Consider the following 15,662-nt stretch of genomic DNA (forward strand, 5'->3'; position numbering starts at 1 on the left):
CTGAATTAAGTTGCTTTAACCAAATCAAGCAGTGGCCCTAGGGGGAGTGAGGGGAGTTTCCTAATCCTAAATTAATGGTTTAAAAAGTTCTGTAGAAAGAATCCTGTTATATTTGTGTCTAAACACTGTAATATTTACAGAATTATGTCATTAAAATAGTGCTTTTAAAACATCTCTCTTTTGTTGTCCTCTCAACTTCCCGTTTGTGGAGACCAGGACATACTCTGAGAATTGCAACTAGTACAAATCATCACAATATGGATAAACTGAGCAATATACAGAAGTCCCTCTCACCACCAAAGAAACATTAGCTATACAAGGCATGAGCTGTCTTTCTAAGCAGAGAGGGGAGACCAGTAAAACCAGCCCAGTGTCTGTGATTCCTCCAGGTTTCCAGGTTTTAAAGCCCAGGTTTAAAAAGCTACTGCTGAGACGGATCGGGTTACATCTTCCAGCTGCCAGAGAACCTTACACTTAACCCTTCCCAATCCTCGACCTGGATGTTGCACTCCCATTTCACTTCCTAGAAAGGGTATCTTCTATCTGTGTATGTCTCCCTATGTTCTATTCCTTACATATGAGCAACTGGCCAAAGCCCCAGTGAAGCTTCCTGTGGCCACACTACGTTCCATGCTTCAGCCTCATCTCTGGAGTCCTGCCTGTGCTAAGGACAGAGACCTTGCGTGTCACGTCCTCCGTGCCTAACACGGTGTGCAACTCATAGTGAAGGTTCAGTGTTTGTTAAATGAATGATTGTGAACCTTCTGATGCCTATGTCACAATAAGAAAACTGCTGACTATCTTTTTTTTGTTTGTTTATCATGAGCATAAACTGTGCCCAAGATCCTTAAGTTGTCAAGGGTCTGGAGATTGATTAATTAATTCATTCATCCATTGACTCATTCGTTCATTTGTACACCATTCCCTAGACGTTTTTGAGGGCCAGTTGTTTTTTAAGGAACCAAGAATGAGGATGAGAAATTACTTAATGGGTATAACATATACTATTCAGGTGATGGCCACACTAAAAGCCCAGACTCCACCACTACCTGATATACCCATGTAACAAAACTGCAGTTTTGCCCCTTAAATTTATACAAATAAAAAACAGCCTGGGCACGGTGGCTCATGTCTGTAATCCCAGCATTTTGGGAGGCCAAGGCAGGTGGATCGCTTGAGCTCAGGAGTTCAAGACCAGCCTGGGCAACATGGTGAAACCCCATCTCTACCAAAAATACAAAAAGTTAGCCGGGTGTACTGGGAGGCTAAGGTGGGAGGATCACCTGAGCCTGCGAGGTTGAGGCTGCAGTGAGCTGTAATCACACCACCACCACTCCAGCCTGGGTGACAGAGTGAGACCCTATCTCAAAAACAACAACAAGGAATGGGGAAAGGATTTTAGACATTTTTATTTAGGGATCTAATATTCCTGACTAAATCCAAGGATTCTCTCCTAAAATCTTCTCTTCAGAAGGCATGGTGTAAAGAGATGGATAGGTAGACTCTCTTCCTACAATCCTCTTGCAGCTAATTGCCAGACAATTTACATGAGCACATATAACGGTATCTGTAAAAAGTAAATACATGATCCTGGATATTTGTGTACCAGAAGGGAGTGAAATGCATGGTTAAGGGCACAAATTTTGGTATCAAACAACCTGGGCTCAGTTCCCAGTTCTGCTTCTAGGTATGGGAGTGAATTTAGGGGCATAAGGCCCATGTTCTGGAAGAATCTAGGAAACAGCCGGATGGGCATTAAGGAATTAAACTCTTGAATCCCCCTTGAACAATCACTTCTATGAGGGAAGGCTTTTGAGTACTCAGTGCTGCCCTGAGAGCCACTTCTCAGCTGGAAGCAGTTGGAAACAGATAATCTCAGCCTTAGATTCTAAGGGGTCTGTCAAGCCTGCCATTTTATGTTATCTCTTTAAGGTTCAGCATGCGGAATAATTTCTCAGCCATCATGAAGTGTTTCCTGGTAGCCAGCTCAGGCTCTACAGATTTACCACCCTAACTCTTCCAGTAAAAGAAAGCCATTTTCAGAAAAACAGAACTTCCTCCAGAGGTTTTATAGCCAAAGGTACCAAAAACTGATGTGTCTCTTGTGTTTTTCACTTGGTGGAGAGAAGCCACAGGGTTGCAATTTCAGATACGCTTGTCTCTAGAAAATAGAACTTGTCTGGGAGGGGATTTAGAGGAAAGATGGAGGAGGAGGCCTCGATTTTACAAAGAAGGATGGTGGGAAGAAGAGAAGGGAAGAAAATCATTCATAATCATTCACTGAGCACTTACAAAGGCCCATCAGTGGCATGGGGGATTGGGGGGGAGTCTGCACCTGCCATCACAGAAGGGGGCTGCTGTTTAAATGTTTGTCTTCATGACTGTTGACAAAAAGAGTCAAATTATAAAATATTTAAAGAGATTTATTCTGAGCCAAATATTAGGACCATGACCCATGACACAGCCCCAGTGGCCCTGAGAACATGTGCCAAAGGTAGTGGGGATGCAGCCTGGTTTTGTACATTTTAGGGAGACATAAGACATCAATCAATACAGGTACGGTGTAGATGGGTTCAGTCTGGAAAGGTGGGACAACACAAAGTGGGGTGGGGCAGGGGGTTTTCAGGTCATAGGTGGATTAGAAGATTTTCTGATACAGATGAAGCCTCCAGGTAGCAGGCTTCAGAGAAAATAGATTGTAAATGTTTCTTATTAGACTTAAAAAGATGCCAGACTCAGGTAATTATCTCCTGGATCAAGGAAAAGACCTGGAAAGGGAAGGGGATTCTCTACAGAACGTAGATTTTCCCCACAAGAGATGGCTTTGCAGGGCCATTTCAGAATATGTAAAAAAAAATATACTTCAGTTTCTTTCAGGGTCTGCTATCTGTCACGTTGGTATCTTATTACTGCAAAGAGTCAGTTTTGTCAGTCTTAAGTCTCTGTTTTAATGTTTGTTGGTTTGTTTGCTTTTGAGACAGAGTTTCACTCTTGTTGCCCAGGCTGGAATGCAATGGCTCGATCTTGGCTCACTGCAACCTCCACCTCCCAGTTTCAAGCGATTCTCTTGCCTCAGGCCTCCCGAGTAGCTGGGATTATAGGCGTGCACCACCATGACTGGCTAATTTTGAATTTCTAGTAGAGATGGGGTTTTGCCATGTTGGTCACGCTGGTCTCGAACTCCTGATCTCAGGCAATCCAACCGCCTCGGCCTCCCAAAGTGCTGGGATTACAGGTGTGAGCCACCGTGCCTGGCCTGTTTTAATGTTGATGCTGGTCAGTTGTGCCTGAATTCCTAAGGAAGGATGGTATAATGAGGTGTATCTGACTGCCCCCTTCCCATCATGGCCTGAACTAGTTTTTCAGATTAACTTTGGAATGTCCTTGGCTGGGAGAAGGGGTCCATTCAGTTGGTTGGGGGACTTAGAATTTTATCTTTGATCTATATGACTAAAAATTGACATTCTGTGATTTAATAAACCACACACTTCTGCAAGCTTAAATTTTGTTACCTGTAAAATGGAAATAATACCTAAAACAGGATTCGGCAAGCTTTTTCTGAAAAGGACTAGATAGTAAATATTTTCAACTTTGTGGGTCATGCAGTGTCTGTCACAACAACTCAGCTATGCAGTTACAGCATGAAAGTAGCCATAGACAATGCATAAGGCATAGGCGTGGGCAGATTTGGTCTGCAGGCCGTAGCTTGTCATTCCCTAGTCTAATCCCCTGTTTTAATACATAGGGCACTGTGAAGATTAAATGAGCAAATCCAAGTAACGTATTTTAGTGCAGCATGCGGCAGGTAAGTGCTTAATAAATATTAGCTATTATCATGGTTGTGATCTTAGTCTCTCCCATCTATAAGGGCTAACTGTGTTCACTTTAGTGAGTGAGGTAGTCCTTGGTGTTCCTCAGGGGATAGTCCAGCCTTCTCTCTCTTGGGCACATGGTGAATGTCACGACTGGGTTTTTGGAGAAGAACCCTGAGATGGAGTTTAGTGTACAGGATGCTTATTAATGAACATCCTTGGGAACAATCCCTGTGGAAAGGAAAAGAGGAAAGCAGGATTGGGCAGAGGGAGAAGTCAAGTTGCCAAACAACAGGCTGAGCCAAATCCCAAAACTGTCCCACATCAGGCTGAAAGGGCTGGGCTTCTACCCACACAGGAAGCATTCCCTGCATGTGGGCTGCCCTGGGAAGCATATGGCCCTGGGTGAGTAGCTCTGAACTTCTAGGCACTCCTTGGAGGAGCCAACAGATGAAGCTTGTCTGTGACAACACGCCCAGAAACCCAAGCAATAAGCTAGTGGGAGAGAAAGATGTGACCAACTCTGACTGTGAACTGCACACAGAAATAACACTTCACTTGCAGACCAAGCATTTAATTGTTGTTTAAAGACCCTTCAAAGCTCCTTTCCCCTGTAGTGACCAGTGATTTCAAGATGGTGGCTGCTCTATGAGCCTGGGCCCCAGAGGAATGACAGTGAGGAGAACCCCTCATTAACCTGTGCGATGGAATGTAGTATGAGCAAAACTTAAATCTGAGTTCTTTAAAGCCACTGAGATTTGGGGGTCATTCGTTACTGCAGTATTGTTAGCTTTCTACTGTGTGTCATCAGTAGCAGCATAGGAAGCTACATTGGATGTATTTAAATGATTTGAAGACGAGACACCTTATGATCTTAAAAAATCAAGAAACTGGTTTCAAATCATCATCATCACTTCCAGCAGTGACATCATAGCTAACGTTAGCACTTACATGAATTTGTTACTGGAAAGGAGTCCTGATCCAGACCTGAAGAGAGAGCTCTTGGACCTCGAGCAAGAAAGAATTCAGGGCAAGTCCATAGAGTAAAGTGAAAGCAAGTTTATTCGAGAAATAAACAGAAGAATGGCTACCCTATAGGCAGAGACGTGGCATGGGCTGCTTGACTAAATACAGTTATTTCTCGACTATATGCTAAACAAGGGGTGGATTATTCATAAGCTTGCCGGGGGAAAGGGGTGGAGATTTCTTGGAACTGAGAGTCCCTCCCCTTTTTAGACTATGTAGGGTAACTCCCAAACGTTGCCATGGCATTTGTAAATTGTCACAGTACTGGTGGGAGTGTCTTTTAGTACGCTAATACATTAATAATTCACATATAATGAGCAGTAAGGACAACTAGAGGTCACTTTCATCGCCATCTTGGTTTTGGTGGGTTTTGGTGGGCTTTCTTATGACATCCCGTTTTATCAGCAGGGCCTTTGTGACCTGTATCTTGTGCTGATCTCCTATCTCATCCTGTGACTAAGAATGCCTAGTCTCCTGGGAATGCAGCCCAGCAGGTCTCAGTCTCATTTTACCCCTATTTAAGATGGAATTGCTATGGTTCAAATGCCTCTGACAAATTCACTAATGCTCAAACAACCTATGGATGACACAGTTATTATTTTCTCCATTTTAGAGATGAAACAACTGATGCTTAAAGAGATTTATTAACTTGTACAAGGCCAGGGGTGTGCAATCTATAGCCTGAAGTTCAAATCCAGCTAAGTGCCTGCTTTTGTAAATAAAGTTTTATTGGAACACAGCCATGCCCATTCATTACACATTACATAATTATGGCTGTTTTCGTGATACAGTGGCTGAGTTGAGTAGTTGCATATGGCTTGCAAAGCTCAAAATACAGTCAGCCCTCCATATGTGAGGGTTCCACATTTGTCGATTCAACCAACAAAGGATCAAAAATGTTTGAAAACAAAAATAAAAAAGCAATACAGTAAAAATAATATAAATTAAAAACAATACAACACAATAACTCTGCATAGCATTTATATTGTATTAGGTATTATAAGTAATCTAGAGATGATTAAAAGTATACGAGAGGATGTGCATAGGTTATATGCAAATACTAGGCCATTTTATATCAGCGACTTGAGCATCCATGGATGTTGTTATCCATGGGGTGTCCTGGAATGAATCCTCTATGCATACTGAGGGACAACTGTACTTACCATCCAGCCCTTTACAGAAAAAGTTTGCCCACCCTCACCTCTAGCAGTAGTAAGCGGCAGAGCCTCATTCCAAACCCAGGTTGTCTGACTCCAGAGACAACACTCATAACTTAGATATAAATAAACATTAGGTAGGCTTGGAACCCTGTTGGAATGTTATGAAACTTTTCTATTTCCATTTTCCTAATCGTGTGTTTTTTTTCATTTAAAAATTTCCTGATGTTTACTTCCAGCAATATGACAGACTCTATATCCTGAAAATTCTCCCCCAAAAAGCACCTTTAAAATGCTGGATAAAATGAGTAGCTAACTTGGCAAGAAATTAAAGTATCTTAATCCCCAGAGGCCAAAAATGAAGTTGGAAGCCAGAATTCAGAATGAGCATGGTAAATATTCACTGGAGCAGGCATCAGACCCTGAGGGCATTTGCCAGTGTTTTGTAAATTAGAGCTTTCAGTTTTTACATCCGTGTCGGGGGAAGGGGGACAGGAGAGGCAGGCGACAAAGCAGTGCAGTGTCAGCATGGAGACTTTGGAATGAGTCCTGAAAGGCCCACATTCCCAATAAAATAGCGAATTAGAAAATGTTTGCCATGCAAAGGAAATAGCAAAGAAAATTTTGCATCTTAGCCTTGATTTTGGTTGGAAGAAAAAATAAAAGTTCCTACCCCCTACCAGAAATTATAAATAATCACCAGTCAGGCCTCAAGCCTGGGTTCAAATTCACTCTGTGTACTTATTCTGAAACTATATTTTAAACAAACAAACCAAAAAAAAATTTTTTTTAAATGACGAGGCACTTGGCAAAGGTAAACACAAATAGAAGGAATGTTCTCCAGTTCAAGCCTCATAAAATTCTCACAGCTAGTGCCTCAACAAAAATGAGCTCACAATTTTTAAGAAAATCACAAGACCACCCATGTAGTAAGACATCATCAGACAGGGTTAGAAACATCAAACAGTAGAATCAGACATTCAGGCTTTGGGTTGGAATTATCACGTAGAGCAAGGTTAGCAAACTTTTCTCTAAAAGGCCAGATAGTATACATTTTAGGCTTTGCAAGCCATGCAGTCTCTGTCACAAAGATTCAGCCTTGCTATTCTACTGTAAAAGCAGCCATGGGCAGTATGCAAATGAATGGGCTTGCCTGTGTTTTAATAAAACTATATTTACGAAAACCGAGAGTGTGCCAGAAAACCATACCTTATAAATAAATAAGTTTTCAATATTTAAAAAAACTTTAAAACATAAGCAAGGAACAAAATACTCTTATAAACATCAAAAAAGATTAACTTCTGAAAGTAAAATAGTTGAATTTTAAAATTCAACATATGAGTTGACTAACGAATTAGAAATGAAATGTATAATTAATAAATTGAAAGTTGGATGAGACAAAACTACTTAGAATATAGTTCAGAGAGAGAAAGAGAAGGATATCATGATATAGACATGAAAGTTTAAGAAGTGTTCACATTCATCTAATGAAAGTTCCAGAAAGAGTGACTAGAGAAAATGAGATGGAAACAATATTCAATAATTTGTATGGTTCCTTATATTTAGGAAGTACAAAAAATTCTAAAAAATATTCACACCCAGACTTATCCTGGTGAAATGAAAGAACATTAAAGACAAATTTAATAGCTTAAAAACAGCTAGAGAAAAAGACAGCTTTCCTGTTTTACATCTAACTTCATATGAACAGAGCAGAAACCAAAAGATTACAAGATGATGTCTTCAAAGTGCTAGGAAAAATGTTTCAATTTACAGTTGGATACCCAGTAAAACTTATCTTTCATGAGGATGCAATAGAATATATTTAGGTGAACAAAAGCCAAGATAATTTACTCTGGACAGATTCTTAGTAAAGGAACTTCTTGAGGATATATATACCTTGGAAAGAAGGATATATATACTTCTCCAGAAAGGAGATGTGAACTGTAAGTTGTAAGAAAGATAACCACGTGATCAAAGACATTTGTAGTCACATGGATACATCTAAATAAATATCAACACTAATAAATCTAATTTGTAAAGTTATAAAAGTCAGAGGTTGGGAGAGATGAGCTTCTAAAGCAGAGGTCATAGTCTATTTCTTAAAATGGTAAATATATGAATGTATGTGTGTGTGTGTGTGTGCGCGCGCGTGCGTGCGCACACGCAAACAGGCATATACATACATGCATGTTGTAAACTTTTCTATATATGATACATTTTACAAGACTTTTTAATAGAAATAAAATACTGGACAATACTAGCTTATAAGCTGAGAAAGAGTTAAAATACTCTAGGTTTTAGAAGGAGGGTGAATCTAATTAATAGCTTTATTAAAAAATTAGAATCTATACATTCCAAAATATTGGAGGAGAAAAAAAATGGAGTAGGAATTTCATCAAATAGAAAGTGTAAACAGATGGTGAAAATAAATCCAAATATATCAATGATCATAATTAAATAAAAAAGAATTACACTTGTCAACTAAAAGATAGTTAATTTTTAAAAATCCAACCATATTCTTCTTACAAGAAACACATGTAAAACAGAAGTACACCAAATGTTTGAGAGTAAAATAATGGCAAAAGCTACATTAAGGGAAGTGAATTTTTCCAACAAGCAAAATAATAACTTCCTGTTTGCTTTCAGATGTAACCACTGAATCCTCATACAAAGGATATGTTAGTTTCATATATCATAATGAAACTAAGAAAAGAAATAAATGTAAAGAGAGAAATCAGGGAAAAAAAACTTAGGTTAAGGATTAATATTCTCTGACAAATCTAAAAATCTGAAAAAGCAGTTCCACCAGTGCTATACCCATGGAATTCAAACAAGCATTGATGGAAACCTAGGGCTGAATGGTATGAGTCAAGAGTAACTGTATCATTTCTCAAATTTGGGTCAAATTTCTTAATAATGGAGTTTACAAAATAAAATTAGATCACATTTCAAAATAACTTGCATTTGGAGACAAAAGATGCTGTGATCACTTTCAATTGTATTAATATTGCTCTTTGAAATGAATGAGACATTAAACACAAAGATTCTAAGAAAAAGTAAATACAAAAATAATTTTGAAGTATGAACGAATTTGACTACTTTTAAGATTCAGGAACAAATATTTATGTATAAAGGTGGACAATTGCTGCATTAAAATAGAGGAAGGGCTAAAATGTGAAGCTTATGAATAATGAAATGATTTTATAGTTATTTTAGTGGCATGGGGAAATGTCCATGATATAATTAGTTAGCAAACAAAACCATATATGAAACTGTATATTCACAATAAAAATATGTTTAAATGTCATCAAATGTGTCTAGAAACAGGATTGGGAAGAAAAACAACAGAATACTAAGAGTGGTGGGGAAATGAGTGATTTGTATTTTCTACTTTATATGGTATTTTCCAAGTCTTTTTTTTTTTTTTAACAATGACCACTTTAATAATCAGAAAACAGAATAATTGTATTTTCAATCTTTAGTATTTTGTGTGTTTACATATATTATGATCCAGAATCCCAGTGAATGAAGATGTGAAAAATGAATTCTAGAAAGATGAAACATGACAAGACTTTAAAAGAATGTTTTAAGAGACAGAGAAATCGCTAGCCTACTTGGTAGGTAACTTGATATAAAGTTAACTTCTTCACTTCAGGTCTCAAGAATGTGCAGCAAAGTGAGTCCCAGAGGTTGCTATGGCAATGGAGGTAAACCCGATTAGGTTGGCATTCACTCTGCTTTCTAAGGTAAGGCCAGGGGAAAGAACATAGGATTCTTTTTTCTTTTATTTTTTAGATGGAGTCTCACTCTGTCACCCAGGCTGGAGTGCCATGAGGCAATCTTGGCTCACTGCAACCTCCGCCTCCTGGGTTCAAGCGATTCTCCTGCCTTAGCCTCCCAAGTAGCTGGGTCTATGGGCACCCGCCCCACCATGCCCAGCTAATTTTGTATTTTAGTAGAGACAGGGTTTCACCATGTTGGCCAGGCTGGTCTCAAACTCCCAACCTCAGGCGATCCACCCACCTCGGCCTCCCAAAGTGCTGGGATCACAGGCGTGAGCCACCGCGCCCCGCCTAGGATTCTTGAATCAGACAAATCCCCACTCTGTGCCTCTGTCGTCTTTCCTCTCCCTTCTCTTCTCCCTCATTTGTCCCTCTTGCCTCCCCAGTTCTCTCCTTTTCCCATCTTTTCCTCCCTACCTTTTAGCCTCCGCTGCACTTGACACCATCAGACTGTGTTCTTCCTGAATGCCCTCCTTTCTGGGCCTCCATAGGGTGCTGCATTTTCCTGAGTGCCTTCCTCACCAGAAGTTCTGGAGGGCATCATTTCTGGATTCATCATTTTTGACTGTACCCTTAGTGCTCAGGACCTGTCCATGGGAGGTGCCAAAAAATATTTGTTGACCAAATGAATACATGCATGAATGAGTGAATGAAGACAATTCCTCAGTCTCTTTTGTGGGCTCCTCTTCATCTGCTCACCCTTCAATGAGGACATTCTCCAAGATTTCGTGCTTAGTTGCTTTTTCTTTTCATTCTGTACTTTTGTCCTGGATGACCTCTCTTCCCTTTGCTTTAGGTAACATTCAGGTGAAAATTATCCCCAACTTTTCAACTCTACCGCATCTATTTTTCACGTCTATATTTCCACTGCTTTCAGTTGGACCCATGCTCACCCCATATTCAACTTGTCAAAAACCTCATCCTTTTCTTCCCCATCTTTCTTCCTCTTAAGAGCTCCACCTCCATTGACAGTACCACCATCTCCTCAACATCTGGATTTAAGCTCAGAGGACCCTTTTACTCTCCTCCTGCCCTCCCTGATTCCCGTCTACTGAGCACAGCCATACTCTGGAAGTTCATCCTTTCTTTCAATTCCATCCCCACTACCCCTGTGTCACTTCTCACCAAGATCATCACCAAACCCTGGGACGTTTTCTTACTTTGAATCTGCACTTCCCGTGACTGCTGGGTTTCCTAAACCACAGAACTCCTCATTGTCCCATCATGCTCAAAAACACTTTCTGTTTCTCATTGCCTCCAAAATAAAGCCCAGGCACACAGGCTCCTCACAGTCTCGTTTGATCTATCTTTCCTGCTTCATCACCCTTCCCCATAGCCCCCACTCTGCCATCTTCAATCTGTCTGTCTCTATCATCTCCATCTCCAGCCCCATCTCCCTCTTCGTCTCTGTCTCTAAGAGCCTTGCCAGGTTTCTGCAGCCAACAGTCCCTTCATGCTGCCTCCATGACCACTGACATTTCTCGCCTGCCCGGATGCCATCTCTCACTGCTGTCTTCTCAAACTGCTTCTCCTCCTCCAGGGCCCGTATCAAGTATCACCTCTTCTAAGCAGCCTTTTCCCAAACCTTCAGTCAGGATTGAGGGTGCTCTCCTCTGTAGTCTGGTAGCATCTGACGGTGCCTCCATGAGAGCACAGCCCACAGCTGTCAGGTGCAGGTGGGTGGGCAGAGGGAGACAGTGAAGTGCTCCTGAAGAACTTGAGCACAGGGATAGAACGTTTCTCCACTAGAGTGAGCTCATAAAACAATGTGTCATGGGAGAGAACAAAGTGCCTGCTAGCTCAAAGGAACAATGCCTTTGACTAGCAACAGCTGTAGCCTGTAGCCAATGACATTAAGGAAGCTGCAGAAAGGCTGTGTTAACAGAAGCAGGGCTGTTAGAGGAAGGCCAGAGTCAAAGAAGCACATTCTTGCATTTTCCAATCTGTTCCAGGGGAGGAATGCTGATGGGGGTGGGGAGGTTGGATTTCAGGCACTGGAGTGGTGGTGTCCAGCAAGGGACAGGGCTAGTTTCTCCTCTCGTCTTACCTTGACCTGAACAAACTATCCTGGGGGCCCCCTGCTGTCTAGTCGTGCTCATCAGAAAGTCTCAGTGTAAGCAGCCACACTTGAATGTGCGCTGTATCATGTAGAAAGGGTGACTCTCTAGAAATTATTCTAGTCCCCGAAAGGACTATTCCACCCCACATGTTCATTTCTAGCCTACAAGTCAGTCTGTGGTTTGGGCATCTTCAGTCCATCACGAACTCTGTGGTCATGCCCAAGTCTAGTTTCTGGGCCTGCAAGTCATGGAAATGCCCCTGGGAGGCAGCCGTCCAGCTGTCCCCCTCAGCAGCCCAGGACTGCCACCCTATTCAAGATGCTACAGCCAAGAATTAGAGTTAACTGTGCCCAGCAGTGTCCTCCCACAAGACCACAGGTTCACAGGCTTTTTCTGTAGAGGGCCATCTAGTCAAATATTTTAGGTTTTGTGGGTGATAAAGTCTCTACCTACTTAACTTTGCCCTTATAGTGGGTGCTCAGCAGCCATAGACAATATGTAATCAAACAAGTGTGTCTGGATTCCAGTAAAACATTATTTACAAAAATAGGTGGTGAGCCAGATTGGCCCACAAGCCATAGTTTGGCAAACCCTGCAGCAGGTCATGAGTTCTTGACAGTAGTGACTGAGTATTTCCTCCTTGGATCCACTCATATATGCCTAGGGCATATTACATCCTCACTGTGTCTGTAGAATTGGATTGAATGCTTTTCTCCTAAATGGCCCACAGGGCTTTGCATAGCAGTGATCACGGTGAACAGAGAACCATCCCATCTGAAGGAACCTTAGAGGTACCCTCCTTGTCAGCAATGAGATCCTTCTGTAGTATCCTTGACTCATGACATCTAGTTAGCATCCTTCTGCAATGCCTCTGCCTTTGTGTGATCATCCGTTTACTCACCTGATAGCTATCGGGGACTGTTAGTATGTCCAACCCACGTGTGATGAACTGGAAGAATGATCCATCCCTCTTGTGTTGACTGCCTTCCAAGAGCTACTCAGTAAATACTTGCTATACAACTGATTATACTACTAAGCTAATTTTGTGAGCCAATTTTGGCAGAAGCTGTTTGTTTTCTGCAGAAATTTTAAGCAACCAAAATAAGGATCTGAAGCAGAGAAAACATGTTATCTACTAAAAGCATGCAGTGGGCCCTTCAGTGGCTGTAAACTCAGCTGTGATACCACCTGCCTTCTGCCGGCTGGGATGCAGGCTGCAGCGTTGCCCAAGAGTCAGTGGGCAAATGGTGCTCCTCCCAGCTTGGCTACTCGGACCCAGGTATCTCACAGAAGCCTGGCAAGGCTGACGGCTCTCAGGGGGCCTGTGTGGGTTCTTTCCAGTGCACACATTCACTCTGGAGCAAGCCTCAGCATGTGGACCGGGGAGAGAGACTCTCTTTGGACAGTGAGCTGCTGAAGAACAGAGACTGAGAATTAATTATATTTGAATCCTAAGCAGATAAAAGAATTCTGAGGACACGGCAGGTGCTCAACAAAATTCCCGTATGTTTCCGCAAGGAGCATTTCTTTCTTTCTTTTTTTTTTTTTTTTTCAATGAGACAGAGTCTCACTCTGTCGCCCAGGCTGGAGTGTAGTGGTGCAATGTCCACTCACCGCAGCCTCCGCCTCCTGGGTTCAAATGATTCTTCTGCCTCAGTCTCGCAAGTAGCTGGGACTACATGTGCATGCCACCATGCCCGGTTAATTTTTGTATTTTTAGTAGACAGGGTTTCGCCATATTGGCCAGGCTGGTCTCAAACTCCCGACTTCAGGTGATCCACCCGCCTCGGCCTTGCAAAGTGCTGGGATTACAGACGTGAGCCACCACACCTGGCCTTTGGGGAGCATTTCGGTATCCCTGTTACCTGATGCCTCTCACGTGAGTCTGGCCTTGGCAGAGCCACCCTAACAGGGGCTGTGCTCGATCCCAGAATGTCTTCTTCATAATACCAATTCTGCACTTTTCTATAACACTTTAAAATTTGCAAAGTGCTTTCACATGGCCTTTCTCTTTCTCTTTTTAAATTCACACTGAAATCTTATCTAGGACAACTATTTCACAGGTCTCCAGGCCTCACCAACTTGTGAGCTCCCATTACAATGAAGCCTCCACCTGTAGACCTACAAGCCCTCAATAGCCCTGATCCCCCCACACCCTCATCACTTGAAGTCTCCTTTATTGCCTTCTAGGTGTCCTAGAAGCTGTCTCAGATTGGCTCATGAATAAGTACACACACCCCTCTACTCTCCGGATCCTCAGAGTTGCTCACTCATGGCCTCCAAGCCATATGAGAGCAGCACTTTGCTGCTGGTGTTTCTCCTGAGCCCTTAGGGTGCAACAGATTTTTGGTGGAATGAGCAACAGTGGCTCTGCTCATCTTCAGGTGAGACTTCTGTCACCTAGACTTCTCCTTTTTTTTTTTTTTTTTTGAGATGGAGTTTCACTCTTGTTGCCCAGGCTGGAGTGCAATAGCATGATCTTGGCTTACCACAATCTCCTGGGTTCAAGCAATTCTCCTGCCTCAGCCTCCTGAGTAGCTGGGATTATAGGCAAGCACCACCATGCTTGGCTAATTTTGTATTTTTAATAGAGACGGGGTTTCTCCATGTTTGTCAGGCTGGTCTCGAACTCCCAACGTCAGATGATCCACCTGCTTCAGCCTCCCAAAGTGTAGGGATTAGAGGAGTGAGCCACCGTGCCTAGCTAATTTTGTATTTTTAGTACAGATGGGGTTTCTCCATGTTGGTCAGGCTGGTCTTGAACTCCCGACCTCAAGTGATCCGCCTGCCTCAGCCTCCCAAAGTACAGGGATAACAGGCATGAGCCACCTGGCTACCTAGGCTTCAAGGCTATGCTGTCCTCCAATCTGTACTTCATTAGGCCAGAGGTGGGGGAGTCAGGAACAGGGAAACTTATGCCCAGGATAAGGGACAAGGCATGGGACACAGTTGTCATACCACCCTTCCATTTTCCTCTTGCCATCTCTTGGCTCCCTACATTTAAAGACACCTATTATAGAAACTCCCCTTTCTCCTCCAGTGAAAAAAGAAAATTCCTCATACATATTATCACATTCACACAAATGGCTTGAGAGAAGGGTCACTTGTGCACACATCTAATTTCTGCTAAGCTTCGGCCAGCCCTGCTATCTAGGCATTATCTTCCCATTTTATGGCTAATAAAATCGAGATTTACAGCCCATATAAATAAGTGAATAGGAGAAATGGGGCTTGACCCACTTGAAGCCCTCCTTTCATCTACCACAACTAAACAGCTTAACAGTCAGCCTCATCTCCTCATTGAACGAGATGTGGTCCATCTTCTATGTTTGAAAATGCCAAAGCAAAACTCTGGCCCTTTCCTGATTCCTCCTTCCTCCTCCCATGCATGGTTATTTGGCAGAGCCAAGAAGTAGAATGACAGTTCATTAGCTTCAAGAAAAAGTCACTGCCATAGCCCGTTAATGCAACAGAGTATTTTCTTTGTAAAAGTGATTTTGGCAGAAGCTGGTTGTTTGGTGTAGAAATATTAAGCAACTAAAATAAGGACCCTGATTGCATTTCCAAACAAGTAAAAGCTGCCTCTGTTTAGTTCATGCTTCTCTCTAAAAAGTGGAAATTTTTATATCGAAAGTAAGTCTCTGCAGCTCCGTCCTCCTCTCAATGTAACCCTTGCCCTTTGGAGCCTCCACCTAGCGCCAGAGGGTAGACCACTAAATAGAAAAAATAAATGTAAACCAGTGGAAATGAAAAGTTCATCATTCAAAGCATTACATTCAAGCCATTGTCTGGAATGTTTGGGGTAACTCTCGCTTTTAGTTTAGG

General features: G+C 42.1%; 1 long non-coding RNA gene across 1 annotated transcript; it reads right to left on the bottom strand.

The window, feature by feature from the left end:
* Window positions 1-1,391: 1,391 nt before the first annotated feature.
* On the bottom strand, window positions 1,392-14,888 carry LOC130541235 (uncharacterized). The gene is made up of 3 exons (XR_008955277.1): window positions 11,254-14,888; window positions 10,195-10,364; window positions 1,392-1,567 (listed from the first exon to the last, which is right to left on the bottom strand). It is a non-coding gene; the product is annotated as an uncharacterized LOC130541235 (long non-coding RNA).
* Window positions 14,889-15,662: the final 774 nt, after the last annotated feature.

The sequence above is a fragment of the Pan paniscus genome, chromosome 12 (genome assembly GCF_029289425.2).
Source record: "Pan paniscus chromosome 12, NHGRI_mPanPan1-v2.0_pri, whole genome shotgun sequence".
Classification (NCBI taxonomy): Eukaryota; Metazoa; Chordata; class Mammalia; order Primates; family Hominidae; genus Pan; species Pan paniscus.